We start from the raw sequence: 12349 nt of genomic DNA on the forward strand, positions 1-12349 counted from the left end.
GACAAATGAAAACTGCCGTCCTCAAGAAGGCTCACCGGACCAGAAACCTTGTCTGCTTTCTTCCCCTTCCCCCACCCCCACTCCAGATGCTGACTTGCTCCAGCAATTTCTGTTTCCCACTCTGATTTTGTTGTCACTTCGTCCCGTCAGTGGGCATATAACTCGCACGCAAACGGCGTGCAAATTAAAACCTTTAAGCAACCGGTAGCGACAAATGACAGTGAGCTTTCCCCTCTCCCTCGCTCCAATCAAAAAGGGGTCAGACCCCTCAGAGTTTGGACCCGATCCTGCCATTAAGGTGATGCAACACCATCCCCTGCTGCTGGCAGACTGTACTACACCCACAGTGGAAAGTCAAAGTCATCTGAGTGGCATCGTCTGCTCTTCTCGATAGAAGGACAAAGCCCAGTGGCTGGGTTAACATGAAGGTCAACACAGAGGCAAGCTTGAGAAAGCACGTGCAGGTACTCAACCTACACTGTTGGCATCATAGGAGCACCACAGTGTGGAAGCAGGCCATTCACACTGACCCTTCTGAAGAGAAACCCATGCAGATCCAGGCTTGGTACTGAGGGATCCCAGCAAAAGTTCACCGGTTCCCAATGTTGGGGGCGTCCAGAACCAGGGGTGACAGTCTCCGAACGAAGGGCAAGCGATTCAGGAAGAATTTTTCTCTCAGAGAGTGGTGAACCTGTGGACTTGTCTCCCACAGGAAGATGCGGCTATGCCGGTTTGTGAGATACACTCAAGAGGGAGCCGGACGTAGACCTTGCAGCTAAAGGGATCCAGGGGTACGGAGAGGAAGCTGGAGTGCTTACTGAAATTACATGTTCAATCGTGATCACATTGAACGGTGGCGGTGTCTTGAAGGGCTGAATGGAACAAGTGAGGACTGCAGTTGCTGGAAATCAGAGTCTCGATCAGAGTGGCGCTGGAAACGCGAAGCAAGTCAGGCAGCATCCTGATTTTCCTGCTCCTCGGATTCTGCCTGACTTGAAGGGCTGAATGGCCTACTCCTGCACTTAATTTCTACGTTTCGATGTTAAATGCATGGCTGAGAGATCTGATGCAGCGTACAGTAAAGTCACCCCACCGTCCTCCGGGAGCACTGCTCTCTGATGAGGAAGCGATTGATGGGTGGTAGTAGAACCTGAGGGGACGAGCTTGAAAAAGGGAAGCTTTCGTGCTGAGTCCATTTGGCAGTGGGAATTGAAGCCAGGCTGTTGGATTTGTGCTGTCGTACACAAATCAGTTTGTTAGAAGCAGGTAATGGGAGAGCGCGCGTGGATCAGCAGCAGACGAAGTTTAACGCAGACGGTAGGGCACAACGAAAAGGCTGTTTTACAGCAGCAGCAGCAGCAGCGGCGGATTACTTGAAAGAAAGATAGTCGAATAATAAAACATGAAAACAACAATAACTATTCTCTTAATCATCTCCACAGAGGTAGAAGATGATCTAAAGGAGAACTCAAATTGACAACAAAATCCAAATTTCACATAAGAACATTCTACCTAATACGGATGCGACAGAGTGCGCTGTCGTCCAATCCTCGGTAGTATAGTGGTTAGTATCCCCGCCTGTCCCGCGGGAGACCGGGGTTCAATTCCCCGCCGGGGGTTTGCGGCATTTTGAGAGGCCAGCATGCAGGAGTGCCGATTTCAAGTCCCATGCGTTCCCAGGGCCGAGCGGTCTGCTCTTGTCAACAAACAAAACCTACGATACTCTCCATTCTGCTCTCCCTGGCCAACTTGTCCTTTCATCTACCAAGGAGATGATCATTTGAGACTTCCTCCTTTTTTGGCGACAAATGAAAACTGCCGTCCTCAAGAAGGCTCACCGGACCAGAAACCTTGTCTGCTTTCTTCCCCTTCCCCCACCCCCACTCCAGATGCTGACTTGCTCCAGCAATTTCTGTTTCCCACTCTGATTTTGTTGTCACTTCGTCCCATCAGTGGGCATATAACTCGCACGCAAACGGCGTGCAAATTAAAACCTTTAAGCAACCGGTAGCGACAAATGACAGTGAGCTTTCCCCTCTCCCTCGCTCCAATCAAAAAGGGGTCAGACCCCTCAGAGTTTGGACCCGATCCTGCCATTAAGGTGATGCAACACCATCCCCTGCTGCTGGCAGACTGTACTACACCCACAGTGGAAAGTCAAAGTCATCTGAGTGGCATCGTCTGCTCTTCTCGATAGAAGGACAAAGCCCAGTGGCTGGGTTAACATGAAGGTCAACACAGAGGCAAGCTTGAGAAAGCACGTGCAGGTACTCAACCTACACTGTTGGCATCATAGGAGCACCACAGTGTGGAAGCAGGCCATTCACACTGACCCTTCTGAAGAGAAACCCATGCAGATCCATGCTTGGTACTGAGGGATCCCAGCAAAAGTTCACCGGTTCCCAATGTTGGGGGCGTCCAGAACCAGGGGTCACAGTCTCCGAACGAAGGGCAAGCGATTCAGGAAGAATTTTTCTCTCAGAGAGTGGTGAACCTGTGGACTTGTCTCCCACAGGAAGATGCGGCTCTGCCGGTTTGTGAGATACACTCCAAGAGGGAGCCGGACGTAGACCTTGCAGCTAAAGGGATCCAGGGGTACGGAGAGGAAGCTGGAGTGGTTACTGAAATTACATGTTCAGTCATGATCACATTGAATGGTGGTGATGTCTTGAAGGGCTGAATGGAACAAGTGAGGACTGCAGTTGCTGGAAATCAGAGTCTCGATCAGTGTGGCGCTGGAAACGCGAAGCAAGTCAGGCAGCATCCTGATTTTCCTGCTCCTCGGATTCTGCCTGACTTGAAGGGCTGAATGGCCTACTCCTGCACTTAATTTCTACGTTTCGATGTTAAATGCATGGCTGAGAGATCTGATGCAGCGTACAGTAAAGTCACCCCACCGTCCTCCGGGAGCACTGCTCTCTGATGAGGAAGCGATTGATGGGTGGTAGTAGAACCTGAGGGGACGAGCTTGAAAAGGGGAAGCTTTCGTGCTGAGTCCATTTGGCAGTGGGAATTGAAGCCAGGCTGTTGGATTTGTGCTGTCGTACACAAATCAGTTTGTTAGAAACAGGCAATGGGAGAGAGCGCGTGGATCAGCAGCAGACGAAGTTTAACGCAGACGGTAGGGCACAACGAAAAGGCTGTTTTACAGCAGCAGCAGCAGCAGCAGCGGCGGATTACTTGAAAGATAGATAGTCAAATAATAAAACATGAAAACAACAATAACTATTCTCTTAATCATCTCCACAGAGGTAGAAGATGATCTAAAGAAGAACTGAAATTGACAACAAAATCCAAATTTCACATAAGAACATTCTACCTAATACGGATGTGAGAGAATGCGCCAGCGTCCACTCCTCGGTAGTATAGTGGTTAGTATCCCCGCCTGTCACGCGGGAGACCGGGGTTCAATTCCCCGCCGGGGAGTCTGCGGCATTTTGAGAGGCCAGCTCCATATCTCAATGCAGGAGTGCCGATTTCAAGTCCCATGCGTTCCCAGGGCCGAGCGGTCTGCTCTTGTCAACAAACAAAACCTACGATACTCTCCATTCTACTCTCCCTGGCCAACTTGTCCTTTCATCTACCAAGGAGATGATCATTTGAGACTTCCTCCTTTTTTGGCGACAAATGAAAACTGCCGTCCTCAAGAAGGCTCACCGGACCAGAAACCTTGTCTGCTTTCTTCCCCTTCCCCCACCCCCACTCCAGATGCTGACTTGCTCCAGCAATTTCTGTTTCCCACTCTGATTTTGTTGTCACTTCGTCCCGTCAGTGGGCATATAACTCGCACGCAAACGGCGTGCAAATTAAAACCTTTAAGCAACCGGTAGCGACAAATGAATGTGAGCTTTCCCCCTCTCCCTCGCTCCAATCAAAAAGGGGTCAGACCCCTCAGAGTTTGGACCCGGTCCTGCCATCAAGGTGATGCAACACCATCCCCTGCTGCTGGCAGACTGTACTACACCCACAGTGGAAAGTCAAAGTCATCTGAGTGGCATCGTCTGCTCTTCTCGATAGAAGGACAAAGCCCAGTGGCTGGGTTAACATGAAGGTCAACACAGAGGCAAGCTTGAGAAAGCACGTGCAGGTACTCAACCTACACTGTTGGCATCATAGGAGCACCACAGTGTGGAAGCAGGCCATTCACACTGACCCTTCTGAAGAGAAACCCATGCAGATCCATGCTTGGTACTGAGGGATCCCAGCAAAAGTTCACCGGTTCCCAATGTTGGGGACGTCCAGAACCAGGGGTCACAGTCTCCGAACGAAGGGCAAGCGATTCAGGAAGAATTTTTCTCTCAGAGAGTGGTGAACCTGTGGACTTGTCTCCCACAGGAAGATGCGGCTATGCCGGTTTGTGAGATACACTCCAAGAGGAAGCCGGACGTAGACCTTGCAGCTAAAGGGATCCAGGGGTACGGAGAGGAAGCTGGAGTGGTTACTGAAATTACATGTTCAATCGTGATCACATTGAACGGTGGCGGAGTCTTGAAGTGCTGAATGGAACAAGTGAGGACTGCAGTTGCTGGAAATCAGAGTCTCGATCAGAGTGGCGCTGGAAACGCGAAGCAAGTCAGGCAGCATCCTGATTTTCCTGCTCCTCGGATTCTGCCTGACTTGAAGGGCTGAATGGCCTACTCCTGCACTTAATTTCTACGTTTCGATGTTAAATGCATGGCTGAGAGATCTGATGCAGCGTACAGTAAAGTCACCCCACCGTCCTCCGGGAGCACTGCTCTCTGATGAGGAAGCGATTGATGGGTGGTAGTAGAACCTGAGGGGACGAGCTTGAAAAAGGGAAGCTTTCGTGCTGAGTCCATTTGGCAGTGGGAATTGAAGCCAGGCTGTTGGATTTGTGCTGTCGTACACAAATCAGTTTGTTAGAAGCAGGTAATGGGAGAGCGCGCATGGATCAGCAGCAGACGAAGTTTAACGCAGACGGTAGGGCACAACGAAAAGGCTGTTTTACAGCAGCAGCAGCAGCAGCAGCGGCGGATTACTTGAAAGATAGATAGTCAAATAATAAAACATGAAAACAACAATAACTATTCTCTTAATCATCTCCACAGAGGTAGAAGATGATCTAAAGAAGAACTGAAATTGACAACAAAATCCAAATTTCACATAAGAACATTCTACCTAATACGGATGTGAGAGAATGCGCCAGCGTCCACTCCTCGGTAGTGTAGTGGTTAGTATCCCCGCCTGTCACGCGGGAGACCGGGGTTCAATTCCCCGCCGGGGAGTCTGTGGCATTTTGAGAGGCCAGCTCCATATCTCAATGCAGGAGTGCCGATTTCAAGTCCCATGCGTTCCCAGGGCCGAGCGGTCTGCTCTTGTCAACAAACAAAACCTACGATACTCTCCATTCTACTCTCCCTGGCCAACTTGTCCTTTCATCTACCAAGGAGATGATCATTTGAGACTTCCTCCTTTTTTGGCGACAAATGAAAACTGCCGTCCTCAAGAAGGCTCACCGGACCAGAAACCTTGTCTGCTTTCTTCCCCTTCCCCCACCCCCACTCCAGATGCTGACTTGCTCCAGCAATTTCTGTTTCCCACTCTGATTTTGTTGTCACTTCGTCCCGTCAGTGGGCATATAACTCGCACGCAAACGGCGTGCAAATTAAAACCTTTAAGCAACCGGTAGCGACAAATGAATGTGAGCTTTCCCCCTCTCCCTCGCTCCAATCAAAAAGGGGTCAGACCCCTCAGAGTTTGGACCCGGTCCTGCCATCAAGGTGATGCAACACCATCCCCTGCTGCTGGCAGACTGTACTACACCCACAGTGGAAAGTCAAAGTCATCTGAGTGGCATCGTCTGCTCTTCTCGATAGAAGGACAAAGCCCAGTGGCTGGGTTAACATGAAGGTCAACACAGAGGCAAGCTTGAGAAAGCACGTGCAGGTACTCAACCTACACTGTTGGCATCATAGGAGCACCACAGTGTGGAAGCAGGCCATTCACACTGACCCTTCTGAAGAGAAACCCATGCAGATCCATGCTTGGTACTGAGGGATCCCAGCAAAAGTTCACCGGTTCCCAATGTTGGGGACGTCCAGAACCAGGGGTCACAGTCTCCGAACGAAGGGCAAGCGATTCAGGACGAATTTTTCTCTCAGAGAGTGGTGAACCTGTGGACTTGTCTCCCACAGGAAGATGCGGCTATGCCGGTTTGTGAGATACACTCCAAGAGGAAGCCGGACGTAGACCTTGCAGCTAAAGGGATCCAGGGGTACGGAGAGGAAGCTGGAGTGGTTACTGAAATTACATGTTCAATCGTGATCACATTGAATGGTGGCGGAGTCTTGAAGGGCTGAATGGAACAAGTGAGGACTGCAGTTGCTGGAAATCAGAGTCTCGATCAGAGTGGCGCTGGAAACGCGAAGCAAGTCAGGCAGCATCCTGATTTTCCTGCTCCTCGGATTCTGCCTGACTTGAAGGGCTGAATGGCCTACTCCTGCACTTAATTTCTACGTTTCGATGTTAAATGCATGGCTGAGAGATCTGATGCAGCGTACAGTAAAGTCACCCCACCGTCCTCCGGGAGCACTGCTCTCTGATGAGGAAGCGATTGATGGGTGGTAGTAGAACCTGAGGGGACGAGCTTGAAAAAGGGAAGCTTTCGTGCTGAGTCCATTTGGCAGTGGGAATTGAAGCCAGGCTGTTGGATTTGTGCTGTCGTACACAAATCAGTTTGTTAGAAGCAGGTAATGGGAGAGCGCGCATGGATCAGCAGCAGACGAAGTTTAACGCAGACGGTAGGGCACAACGAAAAGGCTGTTTTACAGCAGCAGCAGCAGCAGCGGCGGATTACTTGAAAGAAAGATAGTCGAATAATAAAACATGAAAACAACAATAACTATTCTCTTAATCATCTCCACAGAGGTAGAAGATGATCTAAAGGAGAACTCAAATTGACAACAAAATCCAAATTTCACATAAGAACATTCTACCTAATACGGATGCGACAGAGTGCGCTGTCGTCCAATCCTCGGTAGTATAGTGGTTAGTAGCCCCGCCTGTCGCGCGGGAGACCGAGGTTCAATTCCCCGCCGGGGAGTCTGCTGGATTTTGAGAGGCCAGCTCCATATCTCAATGCAGGAGTGCCGATTTCAAGTCCCGTGCGTTCCCAGGGCCGAGCGGTCTGCTCTTGTCAACAAACAAAACCTACGATCGTCTCAATTCTGCTCTCCCTCGCCAACTTGTCCTTTCATCTACCAACGAGATGATCATTTGAGACTTCCTCCTTTTTTGGCGACAAATGAAAACTGCCGTCCTCAAGAAGGCTCACCGGACCAGAAACCTTGTCTGCTTTCTTCCCCTTCCCCCACCCCCACTCCAGATGCTGACTTGCTCCAGCAATTTCTGTTTCCCACTCTGATTTTGTTGTCACTTCGTCCCGTCAGTGGGCATATAACTCGCACGCAAACGGCGTGCAAATTAAAACCTTTAAGCAACCGGTAGCGACAAATGACAGTGAGCTTTCCCCTCTCCCTCGCTCCAATCAAAAAGGGGTCAGACCCCTCAGAGTTTGGACCCGATCCTGCCATTAAGGTGATGCAACACCATCCCCTGCTGCTGGCAGACTGTACTACACCCACAGTGGAAAGTCAAAGTCATCTGAGTGGCATCGTCTGCTCTTCTCGATAGAAGGACAAAGCCCAGTGGCTGGGTTAACATGAAGGTCAACACAGAGGCAAGCTTGAGAAAGCACGTGCAGGTACTCAACCTACACTGTTGGCATCATAGGAGCACCACAGTGTGGAAGCAGGCCATTCACACTGACCCTTCTGAAGAGAAACCCATGCAGATCCAGGCTTGGTACTGAGGGATCCCAGCAAAAGTTCACCGGTTCCCAATGTTGGGGGCGTCCAGAACCAGGGGTGACAGTCTCCGAACGAAGGGCAAGCGATTCAGGAAGAATTTTTCTCTCAGAGAGTGGTGAACCTGTGGACTTGTCTCCCACAGGAAGATGCGGCTATGCCGGTTTGTGAGATACACTCAAGAGGGAGCCGGACGTAGACCTTGCAGCTAAAGGGATCCAGGGGTACGGAGAGGAAGCTGGAGTGCTTACTGAAATTACATGTTCAATCGTGATCACATTGAACGGTGGCGGTGTCTTGAAGGGCTGAATGGAACAAGTGAGGACTGCAGTTGCTGGAAATCAGAGTCTCGATCAGAGTGGCGCTGGAAACGCGAAGCAAGTCAGGCAGCATCCTGATTTTCCTGCTCCTCGGATTCTGCCTGACTTGAAGGGCTGAATGGCCTACTCCTGCACTTAATTTCTACGTTTCGATGTTAAATGCATGGCTGAGAGATCTGATGCAGCGTACAGTAAAGTCACCCCACCGTCCTCCGGGAGCACTGCTCTCTGATGAGGAAGCGATTGATGGGTGGTAGTAGAACCTGAGGGGACGAGCTTGAAAAAGGGAAGCTTTCGTGCTGAGTCCATTTGGCAGTGGGAATTGAAGCCAGGCTGTTGGATTTGTGCTGTCGTACACAAATCAGTTTGTTAGAAGCAGGTAATGGGAGAGCGCGCGTGGATCAGCAGCAGACGAAGTTTAACGCAGACGGTAGGGCACAACGAAAAGGCTGTTTTACAGCAGCAGCAGCAGCAGCAGCAGTGGCGGATTACTTGAAAGAAAGATAGTCGAATAATAAAACATGAAAACAACAATAACTATTCTCTTAATCATCTCCACAGAGGTAGAAGATGATCTAAAGGAGAACTCAAATTGACAACAAAATCCAAATTTCACATAAGAACATTCTACCTAATACGGATGCGACAGAGTGCGCTGTCGTCCAATCCTCGGTAGTATAGTGGTTAGTATCCCCGCCTGTCACGCGGGAGACCGGGGTTCAATTCCCCGCCGGGGGGGTCTGCGGCATTTTGAGAAGCCAGCTCCATATCTCAATGCAGGAGTGCCGATTTCAAGTCCCATGCGTTCCCAGGGCCGAGCGGTCTGCTCTTGTCAACAAACAAAACCTACGATACTCTCCATTCTGCTCTCCCTGGCCAACTTGTCCTTTCATCTACCAAGGAGATGATCATTTGAGACTTCCTCCTTTTTTGGCGACAAATGAAAACTGCCGTCCTCAAGAAGGCTCACCGGACCAGAAACCTTGTCTGCTTTCTTCCCCTTCCCCCACCCCCACTCCAGATGCTGACTTGCTCCAGCAATTTCTGTTTCCCACTCTGATTTTGTTGTCACTTCGTCCCATCAGTGGGCATATAACTCGCACGCAAACGGCGTGCAAATTAAAACCTTTAAGCAACCGGTAGCGACAAATGACAGTGAGCTTTCCCCTCTCCCTCGCTCCAATCAAAAAGGGGTCAGACCCCTCAGAGTTTGGACCCGATCCTGCCATTAAGGTGATGCAACACCATCCCCTGCTGCTGGCAGACTGTACTACACCCACAGTGGAAAGTCAAAGTCATCTGAGTGGCATTGTCTGCTCTTCTCGATAGAAGGACAAATCCCAGTGGCTGGGTTAACATGAAGGTCAACACAGAGGCAAGCTTGAGAAAGCACGTGCAGGTACTCAACCTACACTGTTGGCATCATAGGAGCACCACAGTGTGGAAGCAGGCCATTCACACTGACCCTTCTGAAGAGAAACCCATGCAGATCCAGGCTTGGTACTGAGGGATCCCAGCAAAAGTTCACCGGTTCCCAATGTTGGGGGCGTCCAGAACCAGGGGTGACAGTCTCCGAACGAAGGGCAAGCGATTCAGGAAGAATTTTTCTCTCAGAGAGTGGTGAACCTGTGGACTTGTCTCCCACAGGAAGATGCGGCTATGCCGGTTTGTGAGATACACTCAAGAGGGAGCCGGACGTAGACCTTGCAGCTAAAGGGATCCAGGGGTACGGAGAGGAAGCTGGAGTGCTTACTGAAATTACATGTTCAATCGTGATCACATTGAACGGTGGCGGTGTCTTGAAGGGCTGAATGGAACAAGTGAGGACTGCAGTTGCTGGAAATCAGAGTCTCGATCAGAGTGGCGCTGGAAACGCGAAGCAAGTCAGGCAGCATCCTGATTTTCCTGCTCCTCGGATTCTGCCTGACTTGAAGGGCTGAATGGCCTACTCCTGCACTTAATTTCTACGTTTCGATGTTAAATGCATGGCTGAGAGATCTGATGCAGCGTACAGTAAAGTCACCCCACCGTCCTCCGGGAGCACTGCTCTCTGATGAGGAAGCGATTGATGGGTGGTAGTAGAACCTGAGGGGACGAGCTTGAAAAAGGGAAGCTTTCGTGCTGAGTCCATTTGGCAGTGGGAATTGAAGCCAGGCTGTTGGATTTGTGCTGTCGTACACAAATCAGTTTGTTAGAAGCAGGTAATGGGAGAGCGCGCGTGGATCAGCAGCAGACGAAGTTTAACGCAGACGGTAGGGCACAACGAAAAGGCTGTTTTACAGCAGCAGCAGCAGCAGCAGCAGCGGCGGATTACTTGAAAGAAAGATAGTCGAATCATAAAACATGAAAACAACAATAACTATTCTCTTAATCATCTCCACAGAGGTAGAAGATGATCTAAAGGAGAACTCAAATTGACAACAAAATCCAAATTTCACATAAGAACATTCTACCTAATACGGATGCGACAGAGCGCGCTGTCGTCCAATCCTCGGTAGTATAGTGGTTAGTGTCCCCGCCTGTCACGCGGGAGACCGGGGTTCAATTCCCCGCCGGGGAGTCTGCGGCATTTTGAGAGGCCAGCTCCATATCTCAATGCAGGAGTGCCGATTTCAAGTCCCATGCGTTCCCAGGGCCGAGCGGTCTGCTCTTGTCAACAAACAAAACCTACGATCGTCTCAATTCTGCTCTCCCTAGCCAACTTGTCCTTTCATCTACCAAGGAGATGATCATTTGAGACTTCCTCCTTTTTTGGCGACAAATGAAAACTGCCGTCCTCAAGAAGGCTCACCGGACCAGAGACCTTGTCTGCTTTCTTCCCCTTCCCCCACCCCCACTCCAGATGCTGACTTGCTCCAGCAATTTCTGTTTCCCACTCTGATTTTGTTGTCACTTCGTCCCGTCAGTGGGCATATAACTCGCACGCAAACGGCGTGCAAATTAAAACCTTTAAGCAACCGGTAGCGACAAATGACAGTGAGCTTTCCCCTCTCCCTCGCTCCAATCAAAAAGGGGTCAGACCCCTCAGAGTTTGGACCCGATCCTGCCATTAAGGTGATGCAACACCATCCCCTGCTGCTGGCAGACTGTACTACACCCACAGTGGAAAGTCAAAGTCATCTGAGTGGCATCGTCTGCTCTTCTCGATAGAAGGACAAAGCCCAGTGGCTGGGTTAACATGAAGCTCTGTCGCATCGGTATTAGGTAGAATGTTCTTATGTGAAATTTGGATTTTGTTGTCAATTTGAGTTCTCCTTTAGATCATCTTCTACCTCTGTGGAGATGATTAAGAGAATAGTTATTGTTGTTTTCATGTTTTATGATTCGACTATCTTTCTTTCAAGTAATCCGCCGCTGCTGCTGCTGCTGCTGTGCTGTAAACCCAGAGGCAAGCTTGAGAAAGCACGTGCAGGTACTCAACCTACACTGTTGGCATCATAGGAGCACCACAGTGTGGAAGCAGGCCATTCACACTGACCCTTCTGAAGAGAAACCCATGCAGATCCAGGCTTGGTACTGAGGGATCCCAGCAAAAGTTCACCGGTTCCCAATGTTGGGGGCGTCCAGAACCAGGGGTGACAGTCTCCGAACGAAGGGCAAGCGATTCAGGAAGAATTTTTCTCTCAGAGAGTGGTGAACCTGTGGACTTGTCTCCCACAGGAAGATGCGGCTATGCCGGTTTGTGAGATACACTCAAGAGGGAGCCGGACGTAGACCTTGCAGCTAAAGGGATCCAGGGGTACGGAGAGGAAGCTGGAGTGCTTACTGAAATTACATGTTCAATCGTGATCACATTGAACGGTGGCGGTGTCTTGAAGGGCTGAATGGAACAAGTGAGGACTGCAGTTGCTGGAAATCAGAGTCTCGATCAGAGTGGCGCTGGAAACGCGAAGCAAGTCAGGCAGCATCCTGATTTTCCTGCTCCTCGGATTCTGCCTGACTTGAAGGGCTGAATGGCCTACTCCTGCACTTAATTTCTACGTTTCGATGTTAAATGCATGGCTGAGAGATCTGATGCAGCGTACAGTAAAGTCACCCCACCGTCCTCCGGGAGCACTGCTCTCTGATGAGGAAGCGATTGATGGGTGGTAGTAGAACCTGAGGGGACGAGCTTGAAAAAGGGAAGCTTTCGTGCTGAGTCCATTTGGCAGTGGGAATTGAAGCCAGGCTGTTGGATTTGTGCTGTCGTACACAAATCAGTTT

General features: G+C 50.2%; 4 non-coding genes across 4 annotated transcripts; all 4 read left to right on the forward strand.

Annotated features, from left to right (window-relative positions):
- Nucleotides 1-3354: 3354 nt before the first annotated feature.
- On the forward strand, nt 3355-3426 carry trnad-guc (transfer RNA aspartic acid (anticodon GUC)). The gene has a single exon. It is a non-coding gene; the product is annotated as a tRNA-Asp (tRNA).
- A 1748-nt stretch (nt 3427-5174) lies between these two features.
- Nucleotides 5175-5246, forward strand: trnad-guc (transfer RNA aspartic acid (anticodon GUC)). The gene has a single exon. It is a non-coding gene; the product is annotated as a tRNA-Asp (tRNA).
- Nucleotides 5247-8812: 3566 nt separating this feature from the next.
- On the forward strand, nt 8813-8884 carry trnad-guc (transfer RNA aspartic acid (anticodon GUC)). Its single transcript has one exon. It is a non-coding gene; the product is annotated as a tRNA-Asp (tRNA).
- Nucleotides 8885-10634: 1750 nt separating this feature from the next.
- Nucleotides 10635-10706, forward strand: trnad-guc (transfer RNA aspartic acid (anticodon GUC)). Its single transcript has one exon. It is a non-coding gene; the product is annotated as a tRNA-Asp (tRNA).
- The last annotated feature ends 1643 nt before the right edge of the window (nt 10707-12349 follow it).

The sequence above is a fragment of the Chiloscyllium punctatum genome, chromosome 30 (genome assembly GCF_047496795.1).
Source record: "Chiloscyllium punctatum isolate Juve2018m chromosome 30, sChiPun1.3, whole genome shotgun sequence".
In the NCBI taxonomy this organism is placed as follows: domain Eukaryota; kingdom Metazoa; phylum Chordata; class Chondrichthyes; order Orectolobiformes; family Hemiscylliidae; genus Chiloscyllium; species Chiloscyllium punctatum.